The sequence below is a fragment of the Bos indicus x Bos taurus genome, chromosome 15 (genome assembly GCF_003369695.1).
Source record: "Bos indicus x Bos taurus breed Angus x Brahman F1 hybrid chromosome 15, Bos_hybrid_MaternalHap_v2.0, whole genome shotgun sequence".
Taxonomy (NCBI): Eukaryota; Metazoa; Chordata; class Mammalia; order Artiodactyla; family Bovidae; genus Bos; species Bos indicus x Bos taurus.
Window position 1 is genome coordinate 75,109,412 of NC_040090.1, and position 26,937 is coordinate 75,136,348.

At 37.7% G+C, this 26,937-nt stretch overlaps 1 protein-coding gene and 1 pseudogene across 4 annotated transcripts in view; both read left to right on the top strand.

Moving 5' to 3' along the window:
- CNTN5 (contactin 5) overlaps positions 1–26,937 on the top strand; it is a 1,679,852-nt gene that overhangs the window by 1,230,497 nt on the left and 422,418 nt on the right. The gene's annotated exons all lie outside the window — the stretch shown is intronic.
- Positions 4,723–5,180, top strand: LOC113905970 (annotated as a pseudogene).

Genomic DNA, 26,937 nt, shown 5'->3' on the forward strand with positions numbered 1-26,937 from the left:
CCTCCCTTTTTTTTGACCTGAGGCCAAATCATGGTGGAGGTAATGAAGATAATGGTGACCTCCTTCAAAAGGTTCTATTCAAGCACTGCCGCACTCAGTGCCCCCGACTCTGCAGCAGGCCACCGCTGACCCATGTCTCTGCCAGAGACTCTTGGACATTCATGAGCAAGTCTGGGTCAGTCTCTTGTGGGGTCACAATTCCTTTCTCCTGGATCCTGGTGTGCACAAGGTTTTGGTTTTGCCCTCGCAGCGTCTGTTTCCCAGTCCTGTGTAAGTTCTAGAGGCTCTGTGGTGGGGTTAATGGCAACCTCCCCCAACAGGGCTTATGCCATACCCAAGTCTGCTGCACCCAGAGCCCCTTCTCCTGCAGCAGCCACTGCTGTCCTGTACCTCTGCAGGAGACACTGAGACATTTTTTGCTCAGTCTCTGTGGGGTATCTGGGTCCTGGTGCACACAAGATTTGTTTGAGCCCTCCTAGCATCTCTGGATGGTATGGGGTTTGATTCTAAATGCGATTTCGCCCCTCCTACCATCTTTCTGGGGCTTCTCCTTTGCCCTTGGACGTAGGGTATCTTTACTTCCCTGATAGCTCTGTTGGTAAAGAATCCTCCTGCAAAGCAGGAGACCCCTGTTCAATTCCTAGGTTAGGAAGATCCGCTGGAGGAGGCATAGGCTACCCACTCCAGTATTCTTGGGCTTCCCTTGTGACTCAGTTGGTAAAGAATCTGCCTGCAATGCAGAAGACCTGGGTTCGATCCCTGGGTTGGGAAGATCCCCTGGAGAAGGGAAAGGCTATACCCGCTCCAGTATACCAGGCTGTACATACTAGTACTAGATTCTGTACTGGGTATTAAATGTTTTACCCTAAACCCAGGAGACTTTTTCTTCTTCTAATCCTTTTTTCAGAGTTTTAAACTTATGGATAGTTTCAAGGAACTTGGAAACTTGTGACCAGAGCACTCTTACTGGAGGATATTTATTTATTTTAAAGAAGCTGAATAGTATTAAGTTTTTATGTCAAGTTCTGCAGGAATATAAGATACTAATTTGGCTTTCATTAATCCTTTATTTATTTTTCTATATCTCTGTCTGGAAAGGTTATTATCTTGATATGCTATAAGTTAACTAAAACCATCAAGAATCATTGGGTGATTTCTGAATAATTTTCTCAGATGTCCTTGCCAGTCAGTCATTGCATACAATTAAATTTATCCTCAAGCAGATTTATGAAAACAATTTGAACTTCTATCAATGGAAACAAAAAATTGTATCAAAGAAAATAATGTGCATTTTTTATTAAATCCTTTAATATGTCTTAGAAACTTTGAAGAATTATTTAATAAGTGCTTACAAATAATAAGATAAATTGCTTAAATACGAATCTAATTTAGACTTTTTCTGGTTGCCTATATGTAAACTTGATACTGTCATTTAGGAATTAAAAGTCCAAAGGATGTAAACTTCTGATAACTGGCATCATAATGGTGAATATAGCATTCTTAACATAAGTAAAGAACTAAGAACTTTGAGTTAGTCTTTGAATGGAAAATGTAATTCACTACCTTTAATCTGACTTCCTTTTCTATTATCAGACTAGTCTACTCACTGTCTCCATGCTATATTTCCTCATGCTGCTGCTGCTAAGTCACTTCAGTCATGTCCGACTCTGTGCAACCCCATAGACGGCAGCCCACCAGGCTCCCCTGTCCCTGGGATTCTCCAGGCAAGAACACTGGAGTGGGTTGCCATTTCCTTCTCCAATGCATGAAAGTGAAAAGTGAAAGTGAAGTCGCTCAGTCATGTCCAACCCTTAGCGACCCCACAGACTGCAGCCTACCATGCTCCTCCGTCCATGGGACTTTCCAGGCAAGAGTACTGGAGTGGGGTGCCATTGCCTTCTCCGATATTTCCTCATAGTCTCCTTATAAATGTATCTCATAGTCTGCAATCTGGCACTGAACCTCAACAAACCACTCAAGGTGTTTTCTCAAAATTTGTCAAGTTTCTGTTTGTTAGACACACCAGATTTTTCTCAGTCTTCATCATTCTTGACCTATAAAAATCAGTTTAAGTCTGAAAATATTTTCTTTCTTTTCTTTTTTTTTTCAATTTACCTGGCTGCAGATGTTCCTGTGGGCTTCCTTGGTGTCTCACCATAAAGAATCAGCCTGCAATGCAGGAGACACGGGAGATGTGGGTTCAATCCCTGGGTTGGGAAGATCCTCTGGAGAAGGAAATGGCAACCTACTCCAGTGTTCTTGCCTGGCAAATCCCATGGACAGAGGAGCCTAGTTGGCCACAGTCCATGGGGTTACAAAGAATCAGACATGACTGAAGTGACTAAGCACAGCATACACAGATGCTCTTGAACAGGTTCATCTGTACTTTTCACTGTGTCTCTTCAATCTACTCCCTAAATCAATCATTCCATTTACCTACTGGTCTGGATATGTATTTACCCATTTGTCTGGCTTGTTTACACTTGGGATGTTTTTCCTGAAGGACTTAAGGAGGCTTATCATTCCAAGTGGGGTGTTTCCTCAGGATTCTACTCCTATGCCCCATCTATATTTCTAAATATTCATCTTTATTGGGCACTTCTATTTCTTTTTTCAGTTTAAAATTTCCTACAAACCAACTTCTTCAACTGATATCTGTTGTTAGAGATCACTTTTCTTCTAAAACACATAATGCGCATATTTCTGGATCAATCAGAATGCTTCTAATCTCATGTTTCATTGTTGTTTAGTCTCTAAGCCATGTCCTACTCTTTTGCCACCCATGGACTACAGCCGATCAGGCTCCTCTGTCCACCAGATTTCCCAGGAAAGAATACTGGAGTGAGTTGTCATTTCCTTCTCCAGTGGAACCTTCTGACCCATTGCAGGTGGATTCTTTATCAAGGAAGCCTGCCCATTTTCATGACTTCATACATATTCCATAGGTTTGGTAAGCCCTGTGAAATCTATTGCAATTTGAAATTCTGCAATTTCATTCTTCTTTGCACTTCTAATTACAACAATCTTTGCCTCTTGCCTAGATCAGTGGATTTCAAATACCGTTTTCTGAAGTTCAGAGTAGGTGAATAATTTTCTTATTCAAAATTCACTTTCCAGAGTATGTCTATGTTCTAGGCTATAGAAGATAAAAATGATCTCAGGTACAATACCAGTGAACTAGCTATAACACCACCTATTTTACTATCACTCAAGGAAGCTAACAGAAAACAAGTTCATAAGAGTGGCATCATTAAAGAGAATTAAACTAGAATGTATTTTTTTTAATTTTGTTTAAAGTAAATCAGTCACAAAGCCAGTTTTGATTTTCCACCTACTTTATGATGGAACAAGAAACTTAACCTGCATGTGCTTCTATTTATTCATCTGAACAAAGGGATAGTATGGATATTTGTCTCCTGGGGTTATTGTGAGTATTAAATGCATTAATAAACACAAATCAATTAGAACAATGCCTGATATATAGTGAGCTTTAGTAAAAATTAGCTATTCACACAGTATTTATAACACAAGTGTCACTGCATTTAACTAGTGTGTGGGTAATTACAGTAAGAAACTACTTTCCTAGACTATTACTATATTGTTTGTTGCTTCTGCTGTTATGTGCTGTGTAAATGCAAACTCCTCTGTTCAGAATTGAGGTTTTAATAGAGGTTGGGGTGAGGAGTAGTAGCACTGGAAGAAGTTGTATATTCCATCACTTGTCTTCACTGATATTATCCAATCAAAAAATACTGCAGAATTTTCTGACTCAATTCCTTCTCTTTTGGTTCTCTCTTCTGAGATACTAACTCTACTTTAATTCCTAACTCTGCTGCAAATGTTTGAATGACTTGCTTAAAATCACACAGCTTGTTCATTACAATAAAGAGAATAAAGTCTACCATATAATAAGTATGGTTTGGATTTTATTGTAAAAGCATTTTCTGTTTGTCCATATTGAAATCCATCTGCCACATTCATAATACCCACCCACAACTTTATGACATTGTCATGCAAATTGTATTTGTCAGCTCGATATTTCACTATCCAGTAGAGCTCAGTGTCATCTAAAAATTTGGAGATTTTATTATTTCCACAGTAGAATACTTCTTATACTAAGATAATTTACGAAATTATCAACAAATTGCAGGTCCAAGTCACCCCCATAGGACTATTCCACTTTGGCAACATGTTGCTTCCTCTACTTAAGGTATTTCACAACAAAATATTTTTCCTTCATGTTATTTCTATTCACTATCTAATTTCAAATAACATTTTTCATTAAAATTATCAAAAGCTTTTGAAAATCTATAAAATTACATTTAATAGACAAGCGTTTAATACTGTGATCCTTAAACACTTGAATGAGAATAGTCTAGGGTGCATGTAAAAAACAGAATTATTGTCTACACTGAAGAGCTACTCAGAGTGGTCCTGAAAACCAGAGTTTTTAACTCCAAAAAATGTAGGGAAAATACATGATCAATCCAAAATTCTTTGTCAAGATGCAAGGAGTATTTCTGCTCCCCTCCCTCCCCTAAGAACCCCAGTAACCCTCTCCCAAGTGAAGCTGCTAGGAATAATTAAAGACAAATGGTCTCTCTCCCTAAGATGTAAAAACACTTCCTTTCTCAGGTCCAGTGAGTCATAAGGCCCTCCCAGAACCATAGTCAGCTATTAGACCATGCAGTATCTTTAAGAATCAAGACTGGAGCCACCATCATGAATAACACAGTGAATATACATACCAGGAAGTTAATGGTCAACAGACTACTTCAGTGGAAAAAATGGTCATTGATGTCCTTCACCCTGGAAAGGCAACAATACCTAAGCCAAAAATTTTGGAAAAACCAGCCAAAATGTACAAGATCACACCAGATGTCATTTTTGGTTTTGGATTCAGAACTCGTTTTGGTGGGAGCAGGACAGCTGGCTTTGAAATGATTTGCAGTTCCTTGAATTACATGAGGAAGATTGAGCCCAAACACAGGTTTGTAAGACATGGCCTGTTTGAGGACAAGACCTCAAGACAACATCAAAAGGAATGTAAAAACAGATTGAAGAAAGTCAGAGGGGCTACAAAGGTCAACGAGAATGCTGACAAAAAGGAGTATAGATTCTACAGTGCCTATGTCTGTGGTGATGAAAGAGGTAGTTTAAGATCTTATATGCAAGTTTAGATTGTGAAATTTAGATCAATATGCTGCTTTTAGTGGAGTATCCTCATAAATGAGTTGCCATGGGTGCCATAAGCGTATTCACTTTATATAGACAATCTTCCTAGCAGTTTCTAGGTGGCTCAGTGGTAGAGAATCCACTTGTCTATACAGGAGATGCAGGAGACATGGGTTCATTTCTTGGGTTGGGAGGATCATGTGGAGAAGGAAATAGCAATCCAATACAGTATTCTTGCATAAAGAATCCTGTGGACAGAGAAGCCTGGTGGATTATAGTCCATGGGGACCCAAAGAATAGGATACAACTGAGTGACTGAGCACACACGCATGCCTAGTACTAACAAGATTCCTATTTTCCTACGCTTGTCATTTTTCCTTCTTTTACCTTGCACTGCTGTTCTTAATATGATCTATCTGATTTTTCTCTGAGCATCAAATAAAGTATTTAAGAATAACCTTAAGTCTCCCTATGAATCATTTTAAATGATTTCCTTTCATTTTTTTCCCTCCTGAACTAATTCTCACATTTTGTCTCAGTTAATTTGTCTAAAATTGAGTAACTCTATGGTGGATATTTTAAGGTTTCCCTTATCCTTCAAGGTGATTGAATTTACATCCTTATTTGTATCTTTATTGAATTTTATTATTATTTTCTTATCATTTTTATTCTCCAGTGCTAAAAATCACATCCAGGTTATTGAGTGCTCTAAAACTACTGCTTCTGGAAAGTCATTTGTAATATTTATAAATGTTTCTTCCATAGTTCACCCCAATGAGATATTGGGAAATTTATCATAAAATAAGACTGATTTTTTAAAAAAGAAAACCACATACTGAAACTCATATATTCAAATGAGTACTGTGTTCTTTAAAGTAGAAATACTGGGAAGAAATGTACTTACACCAATATAATCTTGCCTTTATACAGAATATTTTAAAGCTGAATAATTCTTTTTGCTATTTTATAACCCTTGTCTCTTGGTGCTGTGGAAGGGAGATAGCAGCTGCATAAGTGGAAGGTTTGAAAATGATTAGCGACCTCGTATGCATCAGGCACCTTGCTGAAAGCATCTCATACGTTCTCTTATTGAGTCCTCACAACAAAACAGCATTTGAGTTTATCTTTCTTTCACTGTTAAAAAATCTGCCATACAGAAAGAGGCAGCAAGTCCTCTTAACCTTATAAGTGTGTGACTCTAAAATGTATCCTGCTAAATGTTATACTTTATTGCTCAGTGATCACCTGGTTAAGGGACTCTCCCAAGGTCATAGTGTTTTCCCCCGGTGTCTTTATGCTTCCCTTATGATCTCAATGCCAAACTGGGGTCTTAGATTACTTCATCAATACTACCTGAAATAAAATTTAAAGAGTATGGTTAGAGATGATCATCCATATGAGTAGCCTACCTATCATTGCAGCAGTCTGCTTCTTTCCAATTTCATCCCTGTAGATGATGTGAAGATTTTTTTCTCCGTTCATCAAGTTTATGAAATTAGATAGCAAGAATGGAGTAACCCATTTAAGTAAAATTGGGGTTATGCACATCTTTGGGAGTGACAGAATTCATCTATAGAGAATCTAAAGGTTGCCCGCTATATTGTGTGTTAATTATCTGTCAAAATATCTGTCAAGAGAATACATAGCCTAATTTTCTTAATAATTAGTAGGTTTTTCCTAATATTATAGCACACTCTTTTCTTTAATGGTAAGTTCTTTTTCAAATTTCACAGTGTTAAAAAAATAACTACAAAGGAAAAGAAAATTAAAATTGCACCAAATCCAGGATTTTAAAAATATCTGTGTCACTGGTTTAATAAATAAAGCCAACATAAAGAATTATTTTACTGTCATCCTGACAACTCGATGATCAATATATATAGTACAAATTTTATAGATAGCCAACGTGAGAATTAGTCCTATGCATCACAAGTAGTATCTATGTGTCACCACTGTCACAGGTTCTTTTGATTTTGCTTTTGTTTAAATAAAAGACATGTCCTCAAGTAGTTTTCAGAGCATTTGAAATTCATAAGTGAGTGCAAGCAGAAAACAAGTTACAAAAAATTTAAAAAAAGAAAACATTGGGAACAATTTTGAGGATCTAACCTCAGAAATGGATTCTCAGATAGATCTGGTCAAACACAGACCCACTATCTACAACTTTATACTTGTGCCATAATACTTAAACCACTTCAGCTAAATTTTACTAAACAAACAATCATTTAAGTGAATAAGAAATCTGTTTTAAAAAAATCAGATGCCACAGAGAAAATCAGAGATCAGTCCTTTTTGCTTTTTTATATACTGGCTAAGTCATATAATTTTGCTTTTAATATCTTCCTGAGATAACTTCCCAGGAAAAAATGAGTAGGGATTATTTGGGAAGAGAGCTGGATAGGATGTGAAGGATAACAGAAGGGAATTTGGCATCACTTTAAAAAATGGGGTCAGACAGACAGCTATTGAGGCAGACTTAATTATTTTGTATTCCCAAATCTGCCTCATTTTAATTGTGACTTATCCTTGCTAAACCTTGGTTTCTTGATTCATACAACAGCTTTGAGATTGTTGTTAAGAATAAAATAATTATGTACCTAAAAAATCTGGCACACTATTTTTTTGTTTTTTGTTTGTTTCTCTTTTTTTTTTTTTTTCCCGGTGTTGAGGATTCAAGAAGAATAACATATCCTCTGATCCTCAAAGGACTCATGATCTAAAAGGAAAGATAGACAAGGCTATGGTTCTATTAAAAGAAGTCACATCACCATTTGCAAAAAGTAAAATTAAGAGACATATGATTTTATGTCAGAGGCACCAAGGGGACAGGCCCTACCTCCACAGAGCCTTCAGGAGCGTTGGCAGAGTGGAGCTGATATTGCTGAAAAAGAATAGGAATTTGTCAAAGACTCCAGTGCTGGGTTGGCATCGTATAAAGCATACCCAAAAGAACTAGATAAGAAAGGCAAATAAAAAGGGTAAATAAAAAAGCTTTATTTTTTTTTAAAAGCAAAATCATTACTCACTTTCAATTTTTTCCTGTCTGAGGCTGGCTGTGCCTCTATGAAAAAGCATGTGCAGGGAGGAGAGATATTTTATTTTCTAGTGTTATTTTTGTTGTAGTCTAAATTTATTTAGATCACATCTTATGAACTAGGTAGTGTTTTGTGAGTTATATAGCAACCACATTGTTACGGTCTCCTATGGAAAAATATCTTTGTTTCCAAAGTGCTGATTTATGGCAGAACATATGGAATACAATTCATTCATTACTTAGCATTATGGAGAAAAACATAGACTCTGGAGCTGGATGTCATGAATTCATATCCTGACTGTGGCATTTAATAGCCATGGCTTTGGAAAATTTTTCAAACTTTCTAATTCAGTTTCCTCAGAAGTAAAAAGAGCATAATTATTGGACCAATTCAAAGTGTTGTAAGGATCAGAATTGATACATCTAAAAGATTCAGAAAGGTACCTCATGTATAGTAAACCCCATATATGGAGTGGATGTTATTTTCATTGCTATATTATCATTATACATTTGTATATTAGCATTATACTTTTAACAGTAATTAGTGCATGACCTTAAAGTCATACTAAGCCTCTAATTGTAGCTTTAAGTTTTAACTTATATATACAACTTAGGAAATCTTCTATAAAGTGACAAAAATCTTTCACAAATTAAATTATTGAAAATATAAAAAGTAATAATGCAACTGAAGCGAGTGAAAGTTGCTCGGTTGCGTCCAACTCTTTGTGAGGCCATGGGCTTCACAGTCCATGGAATTCTCCAGGCCAGAATACTGGAGTGGGTAGCCTTTCCCTTCTCCAGCGGATCTTCCTGACCTGGAAATCGAACAGGAGTCTCCTGCATTGGAGGCGGATTCTTTAACAACTGAGCTTTCAGAGAAGCTAATAATAACACAACTATTGTACTATGTATATATATGTATATACAGTTCTGATAGTACATTGTACTATGTACTATATTATATATATGTATTAGAAATATATATACTTCTAATAATACAACTAGAAGTCAGAAAAAGCAGAATCTTACAGATCATAGTTGCAGCTATCATTAATTGCTTACTCCCCCAAATCTTGATTTTCTAAACCTTTTTCAGCCTGTGAAAAAGGAGGTTAGTCAAATTGGGATAAGATGATATATAAATTTAAAAAATAAAAATAAAATAAAATCTCCAAAGACTTTTCGGTGTTAGAGATGCAACATTTGTATAGTCACTGTGTTTGCAGAAAACAGTTAGATACAGGTATAGTCCTACTTCTGGTTCTCTTCTAAAGTGTTTGCTGTTGCTGCTGCTGCTAAGGTGCTTCAGTCGTGTCCAGCTCTGTGCAACCCCATAGACAGCAGCCCACCAGGCTCCCCCGTCCCTGGGATTCTCCAGGCAAGAACACTGGAGTGGGTTGCCATTTCTTTCTCCAATGCATGAAAGTGAAAAGTGAAAAGTGAAAGTGAAGTCGCTCTGTCCTGCCCGACTCTTAGCAACCCCATGGACTGCAGCCTTCCAGGCTCCTCCGTCCATGGGATTTTCCAGGCAAGAGTACTGGAGTGGGGTGCCATTGCCTTCTCCCTTCTGAAGTCATAATAGAAATGGGATATTGTTAGAGATAGGACAATTTGCAAAACAATATCCCATTTCTATTATGAATCCTCTTCTGACTCACACACTTCTTTTGCAAAAGGAGGAAAAGTGTATCTTTTACAGTCCATTGAATACTAATTTCTGTTGCTTTTTAATGTGAATAGCTACATTCAATAACTATATTTGATGGTCAAAAAAAATTTTTTGTACTCTACTTTGGTTTAATTCTAGATAATATGTTCAACAAAAAACAGTCATAAGGAAACTTATTAATGTTGCTCTAGGCAAACAGGTTATTATGTCAAAAGAAAGGCATGAAAACTCAAACAGTTGTGATTTATTAATCATTTTAATAGTGTATCATTAAGATAGAATCACTTTTCATCAGTGTTAAAAACCTAATATAAAACTCTTTAGTGAACTGACTAACAGTCCTACAACAATGTAATGCATTTATCATTTTACAATATTATATCTTCTCTGTCATATACACACTTGCAATTCAGTCGCTCAGTGTGTCTGACTCTTTGCAACACCATGGACTGCAGCATTCTAGGTGTCCATGTCCTTCACCATCTCCTGGAGCTTGCTCAAACTCATGTCGATCAAGTCGGTGATTCCATCCAACCATCTTTTCCTCTGTCATTCCTTTCTCCTCCTGCCTTCAATCTTACTCAGCATCAGTGTCTTTTCCAAAGAGTCAAGTTTTTCGTATCAGGTAGCTAGAGTATTGGAGCTTCATCATCAGTCCTTCCAATGAATATTCAGGACTGATTTCCCTTACTATGTATTGGTTTGATCTCCTTGCAGTCCAAAAGACTCTCAAGAGTCTTCTCTAACACCACAGTTCAAAAGCATCAATTTTTTGACGCTCAGCTTTCTTTATGGTAAAACTCTCACAACCATGCATGACTACTGGAAAAACCATAGCTTTGACTATACGGGCCTTTGAGGCAAAGTAATGTCTCTGCTTTCTAATACACAGATGATGTTGGTCATAGCTTTTATCCAAGGAGCAAGCGTCTTTTAATTTCATGGCTGCAGTTATAATCTGCAGTGATTTTGGAGCCCAAGAAAATAAAGTCTGACACTCTTTCCATTGTTTCCCCATCTATTTGCCATGAAGTGATGGGACCAAATACCATGATCTTCATTTTTAGAATGTAGAGTTTTAAGCCAGCTTTTTCACTCTCCTCAAGAGGCTCTTTAGTTCCTCTTTGCTTTCTGTTATAAGGGTGGTGTCATCATCATGTCTGATGTTACTGATATTTCTCCTGGCATTGATTCCAGCTTGTGGTTCATTCAGCCTGGCATTTCGCATGATGTACTCTGCATATAATTTAAATAAGCAAGGTGACAACATACAGCCTCAGCCTATTCCTTTCCCAATTTGAAACCAGTCTGTTGTTCATGTCCAATTCTAACTGTTGCTTCTTGACCTGAATACAAATTTCTCTGGAGGCAACTAAGGTGGTCTGGTATTCCCATCTCGTTTCTTGTGATCCACACCTGAAAGGTTTAGATAGTTGATGAAGCAGAAGCAAATGTTTTTTTCTGGCATGCTCTTGTTTTTTCTATGATCCAGCAGATGTTGGTACCACATGGATCACGTTATTTCAGAACTCTCCACCATGACCTGTCCATCTTGGGTGGCCCATCTTGGGATGGCTTATAGTTTCATTGAGTTAGACAAGGCTGTGATCTGTGTAATCAGTCTGTTCAGTTTTATGTGATTGCGGATTTCTTTCTGTCTGGCCTATGATGGATAAGAATAAGAGACTTGTGGAGTCTTCCTAATGGGAGTTATAGGATATGGGACAAACTGAGACTTTCTCTGATGGGTGGGGCCATGCTCAGTTCAGTTCACTTCACTTCAGTCACTCAGTTGTGTCCAACTCTTTGCGACCCCATGGACTGCAGCACGTCAGGCTTCACTCTCCATCACCAACTCCAGAAGCTTGTTCAAACTCATGTTCATTGAGTTGGTGATGCCATCCAACCATCTGATCCTCTGTCATCTCCTTCTCCTCCAGCCTTCAATCTTTCCCAGCATCAGGGTCTTTTCAAATGAGTCAGTTCTTTGCATCAGGTGGCCAAAATATTGGAGTTTCAGCTTCAGCATCAGTCCTTCCAATGAATATTCAGAACTGATTTCCTTTAGGATGGACTGGTTGGATCTTTTGCAGTCCAAGGGACTCTCAAGAGTCTTCTCCAACACCACAGCTCAAAAGCATAATTCTTCCATGCTCAGCTTTCTTTACAGTCCAAATTTCACATCCATATGTGACTACTGGAAAAACCACAGCTTTGACTAGATGAACCTTTGTTGGCAAAAATGTCTCTGTTTTTTTAATATGCCGTCTAGATTGGTCATAGCTTTTCTTCCAAGGAGCAAGCATCTTTTAATTTCATGGCTGCAGTTATAATCTGCAGTGATTTTGGATCCCAAGAAAATAAAGTCTGTCACTGTTTCCACTGTTTCCCCATCTATTTGCCATGAAGTAATGGGACCAGATGCCATGATGTTAGTTTTCTGAGTGTTGAGTTTTAAGCCAACTATTTCACTCCCCTCTTTCCAATTCAAGAAGCTCTTTAGTTTTTCTTTGCTTTTTGCCATAAGGGTGGTGTCATCTGCATATCTGAGATTATTGATATTTCTCCCACCATCTTGATTCCCTGTGCTTCATCCAGGCTGGCATTTCACATATATTACTTGCAAAAAAAGTTAAATAAGCAGTGTGACAATATATAGCCTTGACGTACTCCTTTCCTGATTTGGAACCATTCTGTTGTTCTGTGTCCAGTTCTAATTGTTGCTTCTTGACCTGCATTCAGATTTCTCAGGAGGCAGGTCTGGTGGTCTGCTATTCCCATCTCTAAAGAATTTTCCGTAGTTTGTTGTGATCCACACAGTCAAAGGTTTTGGCATAGTCAATAAAGCAGAAATAGATGTTTTCCTAGAACTCTCTTTCTTTTTTAATGATCCAGTGGATGTTGGCAATTTGATCTCTGAAATTTATGGACTATGGAAGAAACTTATGGATTTGAAATCCAGGCTGACACAAAGCATGACATGTAGCCAGACAGAAGTTAATCAATTTATGTTCGAGCACTACAGGTACAAAAAAAGGTAAATTTCATTTTCTCATTGCTAGTAACCACAATGACATGAGGGATAGAAAGAAGTAAATGTCATTAAAATGCAATCAGATAGGCACTAAAAAGTTGTTTGAACTATGTACTCTGAAAACAAAGAATATATTAAGAATAATTCTTCTGAAGATGGGGAGTTGATACTTGAGTATGATTTTGAAAGCTGAATGAAAGTTTATTAAATAGAGGAAAAGATTAAAAGAATTACAGAGGAGCAGAAGCAGGTGGCTGTAAAGTGGCATGGTTAGTTTGGGAAGTGGAGAAAAGTGCTGTGTGATTACAGTGTGAGATTTGTGAGCAGTTACTAAATATAACATTAAACAGAGTGATAAGGTCCAGACTGTGAAGGGTTTTGAATGCAGTGCCATGGGGTTCAGTTTTATTTTATTTTATTTTTCAGTTTTATTTTAAATATATCATTCTGAAATGAGTGTTGTTAAGCAGGAAATTGACATTTTCAAAGTTGTTTTTTTGTTGCTCTTTTTTATTTATTTTCTTGTTTACCTTCAAGACAACAATGCTAGTAGTAGTAGAAAAGACAAAGTAACAGATTCAAATGTTGATCTGGGGTCTTGGATAGCTTTTGGAGAAAGGGATGGATATACAGTATACTCCAACTCTATTCTTCCATTGAATGAAAGTCAAATGAATATGGTAGGGGGAAAATGCAGTTTTCTTTTTGACAGAGTGAGGAGTTAAAACAGCTATAACAAAATATGTTTGCTTATATTCACTTGGGAGTTTTAAGAACAAGTTACAAAGACAGAAAGACAGACTAAAGGAGAATTAGGAGTAGAATTGGTCTAGTAAGAGAGTTTACTGAATTTCAGTGATGATGGTTTTGATCAATAAGATACTTGGAATAGCTGTACACAAATAACTGTGGTACAAAAGAGAGAACATAATTAGTAACGTAAGAAATAAAACCATGCTGCTGCTACTGCTGCTAAGTCACTTCAGTCATGTCCGACTCTGTGTGACCCCAATGACGGCAGCCCACCAGGCTCCCCCGTCCCTGGGATTCTCCAGGCAAGAACACTGGAGTGGGTTGCCATTTCCCTCTCCAATGCATGAAAGTGAAAAGTGAAAGGGAAGTCGCTCAGTCATGTCCAACCCTCAGTGACCCCATGGACTGCAGCCTACCAGGCTCCTCCATCCATGGGATTTTCCAGGCAAGAGTACTGGAGTGGGATGCCATTGCCTTCTCCAAATAAAACCATGGTAACCCAGAATTACAAGACAGAATTTCTTGCTGGAGGATTTACACAAGTTTTCTGGGTTTTGTTTTCACTGGGAAAGGGAGTGTTTTTAAGTGTCCTTTCTCTTCCTCCTCCTCATCCCTCTCTTTCTCTTCCATCTTTTTTTTTTTCTCTTCTCCTTTTTCTTCCTCCTCTTCTTCTTCTTCTTTTGATGAGACAAAATTTGAAATGAAGTTTATTGATAAACTAAATTTTAGATAAGGACAAACAGCATGTAAAAAGGATCACCATCAGTTGAGGAATTAATTATATTCTGAAAATATAAAGCATTTCTGTTATATAAAATATTGAATTCATGAAGGGGAAGAGTGAGAGTAAATTTGGAAACATAACTTAGGACTAGAACATTGAAGTCTATGAGTGGAAAACTACAAAATGTAGACAATAAATAAAAAGGAAGGATCCACAGCAAGCTTTTCAGCAGTTGCAGTAAACTCTAAAGCAGTAATCACACTTCTTCCTAGTCAGTCTTCCTCATTTACAGAAGGTGTTCTATTCCATCTTGGCGTCATCAATATTTACATCAATGATCCTTTCAGAGTCCTGATCTCTCAGTGTCTTGACCTGCTTGCTTCCCATGAATTTGTACTCCATCCCATCTTAGCTATTACAAAGGTAATAACCTGAATTTTGTGATTACCATTCTGCCTTCATCAAAATCTCAATTTTAAGTAAATAGCTATTTGCCCGTGGCTTCCTTTCTGTCCAAATAATTCTGTTTATCTCTGTTCACTCAAACAAGTTTTCAATCCCTCAGGCTCTCCAAGCTTTGATCAACCAACTGTTTTACTGTCTGTTGCACCTTCATGGACTCAAGTGCCTTCCTTTTCTAGCTTAGATTACAGTCACCCTTTAACACATTTTCCTTATACACTCTTTTTTTTTTTAATTAATTTATTTATTTTAATTTGAGGCTAACTACTTTACAATATCATGGTTGTATATGCCATACATCGACATGAATCAGCCGTAGGTATACATGTGTCCCCCATCCTGAACCCCCCTCCCACATCCCTCCCTATCCTATCTCTCAGAGTCATCCCAGTGCACTGTCTTTGAGTATCCTGTTTCATGCATCGAACTTGGACTGGTCATCTATTTCACATATGGTAATATACATGTTTCAATGCTATTCTTTCAAAACATCCCACCCTCACCCTCTCCCACAGAGTCCAAAAGTCTATTCTTTATATCTGTCTCTCTTTTGCTGTCTTGCATATAGAGTCATCACTACCATCTTTCTAAATTCCATATATATGTGTTAATACACTGTACTGGGATTTTTCTTTCTGACTTACTTCGCTCTAGTTTCATCCACCTCATTAGAATGGATTCAAATGCATGCTTTTTAATAGCTGAGTAATATTCCATTGTGTCTATTACCACAGCTTTCTTATCCATTCATCTGCTGACGGACATCTAGGTTGACTCCATTTCCTAGCTATTGCAAACAGTGCTGTGATGAACATTGGGGTACATGTATCTCTTTCAATTATGGTTTCCTTGGTGTGTATGCCCAGTCATGGGATTGCTGGGTTCTATGGCAGTTTTATTTCTAGTTTTTTAAGGACTCTCCACACTTTTCTCCACAGTGGCTGTGGAGATAAGTAAATAAACATTTATTGTTTGTAGACTTTTTGATAGCAGCCATTCTGACTGGTATGAGATGGTACCTCATTTTGTGTGTGTGTGTGTGTGTTTTAGAATTATTATTATTTTTAAATATAAATTTATTTATTTTAATTGGAGGTTAATTACTTTACAATATTGTATTGGTTTTGCCATACATCAACATGAATCCGCCACAGGTATACAGGTGTTCCCCATCCAGAACCCCCCTCCCTCCTCCTGCCCCATACCATCTCTCTGGGACGTCTCAGTGCACCAGCCCCAAGCATCCAGTATCGTGCATAGAGCCTGGACTGGTGATTCATTTCATATATGACATTATACAAGTTTCAATGCCATTCTCCCAAATCATCCCACCCTCTCCCTCTCCCACAGAGCCCAAAACACTGTTCTATACATCTGTGTCTCTTTGGCTGTCTTGCATACAGGGTCATTGTTACCATCTTTCTAAACTCCATATATATGCATTAGTATACTGTATTGGTGTTTTTCTTTCTGGTTTACTTCACTCTGTATAATAGGCTCCAGTTTCATCCACCTCATTAGAACTGATTCAAATGTGTTCTTTTTAATGGCTGCATAATACTCCACTGTGTATATGTACCACAGCTTTCTCATTGTGGTTTTGATTTCCATTTCTCTGATAATGAGTGATGATGAGCACCTTTTTGTGTGCTTGGTAGCCATCAGTATGTCTTCTTTGGAGAAATGTCTGTTTAGTTCTTTGGCCCATTTTTCGATTAAGTCATTTATTTTTCTGGTATTGAGCTGCATGAGCTGCTTGTATATTTTTGAGATTAATTATTTGTCAGTTGCCTCATTTGCTATTATTTTCTCCCATTCTGAAGGCTGTGTTTTCACTTTGCTTATAGTTTCCTTCGTTGTGCAACAGCTTTTAAGTTTAATTAGTTCCCATTTCATTTATTTTTGCTTTTATTTCCATTACTCTGGGAGGTGGGTCATAGAGGATCTTACTGTGATTTATGTCAGAGAGTGTTTTGCTTAAGTTTTCCTTTAAGGAGTTTTATAGTTTCAGGTCTTATATTTATATCTTTAATCCATTTTAAGTTTATTTGTGTGTATGGTGTTAGAAAGTGTTTTAGTTTCATTCTTTTACAGGTGGTTGTCCAATTTTCCCAGCACCACTTGTTGAAGAGATTTTTTTCTCCATTGTATACTCTTGCCTCCTTTGTCAAAGATAAGGTGTCCATAGGTGTGTGGGATTTATCTCTGGGCTTTCTATTTTCTTCCATTGGATTATATTTCTGCCTTTGTGCCAATACCATATTGTCTTGATGACTGTAGCTTTATAGCATAGTCTGAAGTCAGGTGGGCTGATTCCTCCAGTTCCATTCTTCTTTCTCAGGATTGCTTTGGCTATTTGAGGTTGTTTGGTTTTTTTTTTTTTTTTGGTATTTCAATACAAATTGTGAAATTATTTGTTCTAGGTCTGTAAAAATTACCGATGGTATCTTGATAGGGATTGCATTGAATCCACAGATTGCTTTGGGTAGTATACTCATTTTCACTATATTGATTCTTCCAATCCATGAAACATGGTATATTTCTCCATCTATTTGTGTCTATTTGATTTCTTTCATCAGCGTTTACAGTTTTCTATATGTAGGTTTTTTGTTTCTTTAGGTAGCTTTATTCCTAAGTATTTTATTCTTTTCATTGCAATGGTGAATGGAATTGTTTCCTTAATTTCTCTTTGTTTTCTCATTGTTAGTGTATATGAATGCAAGGGATTTCTGTGTGTTAATTTTATATCCTGCAACTTTACTATATTCATTGATTTGCTCTAGTAATTTTCTGGTGGTGTCCTTAGGGTTGTCTATGTAGAAGATCATGTCAGCTGCAGTGAGAATTTTACTTCTTCATTTCTAATCTGGATTCCTTTTATTTCTTTTTCTGTTCTGATTGCTGTGGCTAAAACTTCCAAAACTATGTTGAATGGTAGTAGTGAAAATGGGCACCGTTGTCTTGTTTCTGACTTTGGGGAAATGCTTTCAATTTTTTGCCATTGAGGATAATGTTTGCTGTGGTTTTATCATATATGGCTTTATTATGTTGAGGTATGTTCCCTCTATACTTGCTTTCTGGAGATTTTTTATCATAAATGGATGTTGAATTTTATCAAAAGCTTTCTCTGCATCTATTGAAATAATCATACAATTTTTATCTTTCAATTTGTTAACGTGGTGTATCACATTGATTGATTTGAGAATATTGAAGAATCCTTACATCACTGGGATGAAGCCCACTTGGTCATTATGTATGATCTTTTAAATGTGTTGTTGCATTCTATTTGCTAGAATTTTGTTGAGGATTTTTGCATCTATGTTCATCAGTGATGTTGGCCTGTATTTTTCTTTTTTGTGGCATCTTTGTCTGGTTTTGGTATAGGGCCATGGAGGCCTCATAGAATGAGTTTGGCAGTTTACCTTCCTCTGCAGTTATCTGGAAGAGTTTGAGTAGGATAGGTGTTAGCTCTTTGCTATATTTTTGGTAGAATTCACTTGTGAAGCCATCTGGTCCTGGGCTTTTGTTTGTTGAAAGATTTTTTTTTTTTTTTTTAATACACAAATCTTCACAGCTGCTTTATTTGTAACAGCCAAACCAGAAACAACCCAAACACCCACTACCAGGTGAATGGATAAAAGAACACTTGTGGTATATCCATACAATGGAATAGTACTCAACAATACAAATGAATAACTGATATATGCAACAATATGGCTTAATGTCAAAAAAGTTATGGTTGGTGAAAAGTGCCAGAGTCCCCACTCTCCACAAAGTATATAATTCTGTTTATATGAAATTCTAGAATATGCTTGCTACTGCTTGTGAATTGTGGGAAAGAGGGGTTAGAAAGGACAAGGAGGAAAGGATTATAAAGGGACCCAAGGAATCTCTTGGCTGTGTTGGATATCTCCATTATCTTGATGTGTGGTCTCATCAGAATATACACATGCTGAAACAAAAAACGTTTCACACTTTACATACATGCCATTTATTTCACGTCACCATACTTCAACAAAGATGTTAGGAACTAAATATTCCCCATAAATATCCATATTTACCACTCTTCTTGGGAAGTCCCATCTGCCAACTGTTCTGGTTCTACCATATCCCTCTCTACACAATTTAGGAGCATAAGCCCTGCCTCAGGATCAGCAAAAACTGCAGAGCAATGAAGGCCACATCCACCATTAAAAGATTTTTTAATCCAACTTCGATTTCCATGCTTGTGATGGGTCTATTAAGATTTTCTATTTCTTCCTGGTTCATTTTTGGAAGGTTATGCTTTTCAAGAATTCATCCATTCCTTCCAAGTTGTGCATTTTATTAGCATATAGTTGCTGCTAGTAGCCTCTTATTATCCTTTGTATTTCTGCATTGTCTGTTGTGATTTATCCATTGTCATTTCTAATTTTGTTGACTTGATTCTTTCCCTTTTTTTTTCTTGATGAGTCTGGCTATAGTTTGTCTATTGCATTTATCTCTCAAAGCTTTTAGTTTTGTTGATTTTTGCTATAGTGTCCTTTGTTTCTTTTCCACTTATCTCTGCTCTAAATTTTATGATGTCTTTCCTTCTACTAACCCTGGGATTCTTTATTTCTATTTTTTCCAGTTGCTTTATGTGTAGAGTTAGATTATTTATTTGATTTTTCTCTTGTTTCTTGAGGTAAGCTTGTATTGCTATGAACCTTTTCCTTAGCACTGCTTTTACTGAATCCCATAGGTTTTGGATTGTCATGTATCATTTTCATTTGTTTCTATGCATATTCTGATTTCCTTTTTGATTTCTTCATTTGTTGGTTATTCAGAAGCATGTTGTTTAGCCTCCATGTGTTTGTATTTTTCATATTTTTTTTCCTGTAGTTGACATCTAATTTTACCTCATCATGATCAGAAAAGATGCTTAAAATGATTTCAATTATTTTAAATTTACCAAGGCTAGATTTATCACCCAGGATGTGATCTATCCTGGAGAATGTTTCATGTACACTTGAGGAAAAGGGGAAATTCATTGTTTTGAGGTTAAATGTCCTATAGCTAGCAATTAGGTCTCACTGGTCCATTGTATCATTGGAAGTTTGTGTTCTTTTGCTAATTTTCTGTTTGGTTGATCTATCCATAGGTGTGAGTGGGGTATTAAAGTCTCTCACTATTATTGTGCTACTGTTAGTTTCCCTTTTCATACTTGTTAGCATTTGGCTTGCATGTTGAGGGGCTCCTATGTTGGGTGCATATATATTTATAAGTGTATTATCTTCTTAGATTGATTCTTTGATTATTGTGTAGTGTCCTTCTTTGTCTCTTTTCATGGCCTTTATTTCAAAGTCTATTTTATCTGATATGAGTATTGATACTACTGCTTTCTTTTGGTCTCCATTTGCATGAAATATTTTTTTCCAGCCCTTCACTTTCACTCTGTATGTGTCCCTTGTTTTGAGATGAGTCTCTTATAGACAGCATTTAGGGGTCTTTTTTTTGTATCCATTTAGCCAGTCTTTGTCTTTTGGTTGGGGCATTCAACCCATTTACATTTAAGGTAGTTATCAATAAGTATTATCCCATTGCCATTTACTTTGTTGTTTTGGGGTTGAGTTTATAAACCTTTTCTGTGTTCCCTGTCTAGAGAAGATCCTTTAGCATTTGTTGGAGAGCTGGTGTGATGGTGCTGAATTCTCTCAGCTTTTGCTTGTCTGTAAAGCCTTTGGTTTCTCCTTCATATTTTAAAGAGATCCGCTGGGTATAGTAATAAGGGTTGTAGGTTTTTCTGTCTTATCACTTTAAGTATGTCCTGCCATTCCCTTCTGGCCTGAAGAGTTTCTATTGAAAGGTCAGCTATTATCCTTATGGGGATCCCCTTGTGTGTTATTTGTTACTTTTCCCTTGCTGCTTTTAATATTTGCTCTTTGTGTTTGATCTTAGTTTGCTAATCATTAGTTTGATTAATCTAAGTCAATTAATCATTAGTTTGATTAATATGTGTCTTGGGGTGTTTTGCCTTGGGTTTATCCTGTTTGGGACTCTGTGTTTCTTGGACTTGAGTGGTTATTTCCTTCCTCGTTTTAGGGAAGTTTTCAACTATTATCTCCTCAAGAATTTCTTACACCCTTTCTTTTTGTCTTCTTCTTCAGGGACTCTTATGATTGGAATGTTGAGGCATTTAACATTGTCCCTGAGGTCTCTGAGGTTGTCCTCATTTCTTTTAATTCCTTTTTCTTTTTTTCCTCTCTATTTCATTTATTTCCACCATTCTATCTTTTGCCTCACTTATCCTCTCTTCTAGTTGCTTTAGGTGTAAAATTAGTTGTTTTTTTTTTTTTTTTCAATAACTTCTGCCTCAGTTATTCTACTGTTGGTTCCCTCCAGAGTGCTTTTGATGTCAGTTATTGCATTATTCAATATTGATTGACTCTTCTTTATTTCTTCTAGCTCCTTGTTAAACCTTTCTTGCATCTTCTAAATCCTTGTGTCTAGTCTATTATCTGTAACTCCACTTTTTTTTTCATGATTTTAGATCATCTATACTATCATTATTCTGATTTCTTTTTCAGGTAGACTCCCTATCTCTTCCTCTTTTATTTGGTTTGGTGAGCATTTATCATGTTCCTTTACCTGCTGAATATTTCTCTGCCTTTTCATTTTGTTTACATTGTTGTGTTTGGGGTACACTTTCCTAAGCTGGAAGTTTGTGGTTCCTCTTTATTGTGGAGCCTGCCCCCTGTGTGTGGAGTTGGGCTAGTGGCTTGTCAAGGTTTCCTTATTAGGGGAGCTTGGATGTGTGTTCTGGTGGGTGGAGCTGGATCTCTTCCCTCCAAAGTTCACTGAGGTGTCCAGTAGTGAGTTTTGGTGTGTCTAAAGGTTTGGCATGGCTTTGAGCAACCTGTCTTTTAATCCTCAGGGCTATGTTCCTGCTTTGCTGGAGAATTAGTGTGGTATGTCTTGCTCTGGAACTTGTTGGCTCTTGGGTAGAGCTTAGTTTCAGTGTAGATATGGAGGCTTTTGGGTGAGCTCTTTTCTATTAATGTTCCCTGGAATCAGGAGTTCTCTGATGTTTTCAAGTTTTGGAGTTAAGCCTCCTGCCTCTGGCTTTCAGTCTTATTCTTACATTAACCTCAAGATTTCTCCATCCATACAGCACAGATGATAAAACATCTAAGTTTATAGTGAAACAATTCTCCACAGCAAGGGACACGCAGAGAGGTTCACAGAGTTACATGGAGAAGAGAAGAGGGAGGAGGGAGATAGAGGTGACCAAGAGGAGAAGACAAGGAGTCACAATGGGAAAGAGCAATCGAGCCAGTAATCAACTCCCTAAGTGCTCTCCACAGTCTGCAACACCCAGAGAAATTCACAGAGTTAAGTAGAGAAGAGAAGGGGTAAGGAGAAGATAGAGGTGATCTGTGGGAGAAAAGGGAGAATCAAAAGCAGAGAGAGCAGTCAAGCCCATAATTATACCCCTAAGTGAAAATGGATACTGAAGTTTAGGTTATTAAAGGTACAAAATTGATAACAAATAGCAAAAAGCAAAGATTAAAAATCTAGAGTAGAGTTTAGATTCTCAAAAATACAATATTGAAAATACAAAACAAAATCAATCATAAAAATTGTAAAATATATATATGAAATTTGCTTTAAAAACAGGGTTTTTTTTTTTTGCAAGGTAATAGTAGGTTATAAAAATGAAAATTAAAGGAGTTATTAAGGACTTAAATTTAAAACAATTAAAAAGTGATAATAGTAAAAATATATCTAGGAATTTCTCTGGCACTGTAGTCCACAGTGTGGGGTCAGTTCAGTTTTCAGATAGTTCCTTGTTCCAGCTTGTACTTGTTCTCAAGGTCTAAGGACCCCTCCAATGCTTGCTGCTGCTGCTGCTTCTGCTGCTGCTAAGTCGCTTCAGTCATATCTGACTCTGTGCGACCCCATAGACGGCAGCCTACCAGGCTCCCCCGTCCCTGGGATTCTCCAGGCAAGAACACTGGAGTGGGTTTCCATTTCCTTTTCCAGTACATGGAAGTGAAAAGTGAAAGTGAAGTCGCTCAGTCATGTCTGACTCTTCACAACCTCATGGACTGCAGCCTACCAGGCTCCTCCATCCATGGGGTTTTCCAGGCAAGTGTACTGGAGTGGGCTGCCATCACCTTCTCCACCTCCAATGCTTCAGTTCAGTTGAGTTCAGTCGCTCAGTCATGTCTGACTCTTTGCGACCCCATGAATCACAGCACGCCAGCCATCCCTGTCCATCACCAACTCCGGGAGTTAACTCAGACTCATGTCCATCGAGTCAGTGATGCCATCCAGCCATCTCATCCTCTGTCATCCCCTTCTCATGCCTTGACGTACTCCTTTTCCTATTTGAAACCAGTCTGTTGTTCCATGTCCAGTTCTAACTGTTGCTTCCTGACCTGCATATAGGTTTCTCAAGAGGCAGGTCAGGTGGTCTGGTATTCCCATCTTTTGAAGAATTTTCCACAGTTTATTGTGATCCATACAGTCAAAGGTTTTGGCATAGTCAATAAAGCAGAAATAGATGTTTTTCTGGAACTCTCTTGCTTTTTCCATGATCCAGCAGATGTTGGAAATTTGATCTCTGGTTCAGAGTTTTAATCTGTTGCACCTGTCACTTCCAGAGCGGTTCCCTCTTCTTTGTTTATTTCAGCTTCCTGTGTTTGCAAGTCTCTTCCGTGTCTAATTTCTGCCCTGACACAAGGGAGTGAAGGTGGTCACTTATTTAGGCTCACTTGTTCAATTGTGTTGTGGAGATGGAGGAACACAACAAACAAATATTGCTGGCATATATGGGGAGTGCTCACAGCATATGAACCACATTGGGTTTGCCACAGCCCAAGGTGGCGTGTGCTTTCTGGGCCTACACTGCTCAGGCCCAGGGTGGTCTGCAGGGCACAGACTCGGTTGGGCGTTAGTTTTGTGCCCTTCCCAGGTCCAAGCAGCTCAAGTGACCAGGTGCTTGGTGAGTGCACTGTCCTGGGTGGGCCATGTGTCTTAATATCCTCCCAGTCCAGGCAGCTCAGTGTCCTGGGTGCACTGCAAAAGTATTTGCTCAGGTGTGCTGTGTGTCTCCTCTGGGGAGCTGATCTCAGGCTACAACCCTCCTGGCAGATGTCAATCATCCAGGATTCTAGGAAGACGTGGTTAGCAACTGGGAGCCTGCTCACAGTTTGGTGGAGGATGCAGTCTCTGGGGCCAAGATTGGAGCAGCCCCTAGCCTTCTGGCTCGGTCGCCAGCCTGCCTCTCTGCCTCCGGTGAGGGGGAGGGGCCTGTATGCAGTCAGCTAGCTCTCCTTTGGTGTTTGTTCCATCCTTTGTTCTGTGATCGGGCCATGCTGTGTGTTAGAGCTTTTCTTTCTCTCTGGTGATCCCACAGTTTGGGTTGCTATCTCACGTTAGCTCCCTCAGATTGTCCTCAGGGCATTCAGGCCTGGTACTTACCCTAAGCACCAATTATGCAGCCCACGCCTCCCTGTCCAGCCCCTGCTTGCTGGTGGTGGATGTGAGCCTCTGGGCTACTTCTCCACTGACAGCTGTGGTCAGGTGCATGTTTTGTTTTGTTTTGTTTTGTTTTTTCTTCCATTTATGTTGCCATCTGAGATTTCAAAACCCCCTACAGACCTGCCTGTGAGAGGTTTCCTACTGTTTGGAAACTTCTCCTTCACGACTCCCTCCCCAGGATGGGTCTCTGTCCCTAAATTTTTGGGTCTCCTTTTGTCTTTTATATTTTGTCCTACTTCCTTTCATAGAGAATGGGCTGTCTTTCTGGATGCCTGGAGTCTTCTGCCAGCATTCAGAAGTTTTTTTGTGGAAGTTGCTCAGCATTCAGATGAACTTTTCATGAATTTGTTGGGGAGAAAGTGGTATCCTTGTCCTATTCCTCTGCCATCTTGGGCTTCCCTATACACTCTTAACTCTGTTTCTCCCCAGTCTCTCTATGATAGTCTACTCTCTTGGCAGACTTTTAACTCAACCTCAGACTTCATCTCATTCACTTCATCATTGTATCTGTGCTGCTGACTGTGCATAGGAAAAAAAGAAAGAAACAAAAAACCTAACTTAGAGCTCTGGTTTTCCTTTAAATTTATGATCTCATTTTTTTTTCAGCAGCAAATAAAACATCTTAGCTGTATCCATATCCATTTATGCTATCTTACCTCTTAATTGTGACTAATGAACTGTTCTTGACAGTTCTGTGTACTGGACCCCATATCCTCTTACCTAATTCAGGGAGCTTCTTTCTGCAGTTATTCCCTCTCTCCTGTAAGCATCACTTGTTTCCTTCATACTTAATTATTCTAATCTATAAGCATATTAGAATATTTATTATCTTAAATAGTAACCTTTCCTTGATTCAACACTCCTTCAGCTCTCATACTATTTTCTCTGCCCTCCTTTGCAGTAAGGCTTCTTCTATCTCACATTTCTCTTCTATTTTCTCTTATTTCTAATCTTATGAGGCATTAATGACCACCACTCATTTCACCAAATATCTTTGCAATTGTCAAAGCTAACGAGCTAAATGAAAGGGAATCCAAATTAATGACAATCAGAATGGAAGAAAAGGGATGGATAGGAAAGATGTTATAAAACCAAGTTAACAGAGAAGTAGAGATACTTTTATTCATTCACAAAATATTTGTAATCTCACGTACTATCATAATAATTTAAAACAAAATATAGATAATCCCTAATTTATAATTTCAAATTAGAAAATTGCTTTCAATTATCCTTACATTGTAGGAAGAGCATAAGCATTGAAATACATAAAAATAAAATATTCTTAGCTCCTATGTCACCTATCCCACATCTTTCACATAGTTGATGACAAGCGGATTCATTAATTCAGTTCTCAAATATTCTTGAGCCCTGACTTTGTACTAGGCACTCTTTAAGGATACAAAAGAAACAAAGCAAGGTGGTCCCACTCCTGGTTGAGCTTATAAATTAGAAGAGAAACAGATGTTGAGCAGAAGAATATAAATTCAGTCAAATAGAATTACTGATTATAACTGTGATAAGTTTCAACAAAAATGTGAGTACAATAATGTATACACATATTCCCTCTACAAATGTTTATGTATATACATAGAAATAGTAAAGAGTATTATACAAACATATATACACATATATATGTAATGTGTACATGTGTGTATCTGCACACATATGAAAGATAAAGTGACAGAGATTAGCCTGGTTGGATGGAGAGTGGCAGGGGATTAAGGGTTAGGAAAGACTTTCATGAGAAAGTAATATTTCAAGTAGAATTAAGTTATCTACAGAACTGGCATTGACTAAACGAATTCTGCTTTGCCAACAGCAGGAACTATTCCTGGAGAGGAACATAGAATAATGAGGGAAAGTTGGCTTCAGAATTAATAGAGTACTGGAATTGAACCCCTTACCTGTCATTTAATAGCTCAGAGATATTGAGCAAGATACTGAACCTCTTCAATACTCACTTTTTTCTCATTTAAAATGGAATAATCATATCTACCTTGTTGTGCTTGAAAGATTTAAATGACAATTTAGTTTCATTCACTTAACATAGCACCAGGCTTATAGCAGGAGTTCAGCCAATGTTTATTCTCTCTCTTTATATCTCAAGTCTTTAATGTATAGAAAACCTTGTGATGAGGCTGTGATAATCGACATTCCCCCTCTCAAAATGTGTATCTTTTGAACCATTTCATCCATAGAGCCTCTGAAATCATTAAGAGTATATGAAGTAAAATATGTAATGAATTGTTTACAGAGCAAATCAAGGCCTGGTATGTTAAGTATCTCAAATGAGCGTGCTAACAGCAGGAGTGTTGGCACTCTCAGTAACAAGACTGAAGTGAGAAAATAATCTGTGCAGATTAAAATGTAAAAATAAAGTTTTAACAATAGTTTAAAACAACCCATTTGTCACGTTTTCTCCCAGAGTTATGCAGCTGATCAACCAAGCTGGCGGAACTAATTCCTCCAGGATATTTTAAATCCCTTAGCTTCATGGTGATTACTTTATGAATAGATAGACAGCTATGGGCAAGAAACTTTGCTGAAAGGAATAATCTTTCTGAAGAATGTTAAAAAAT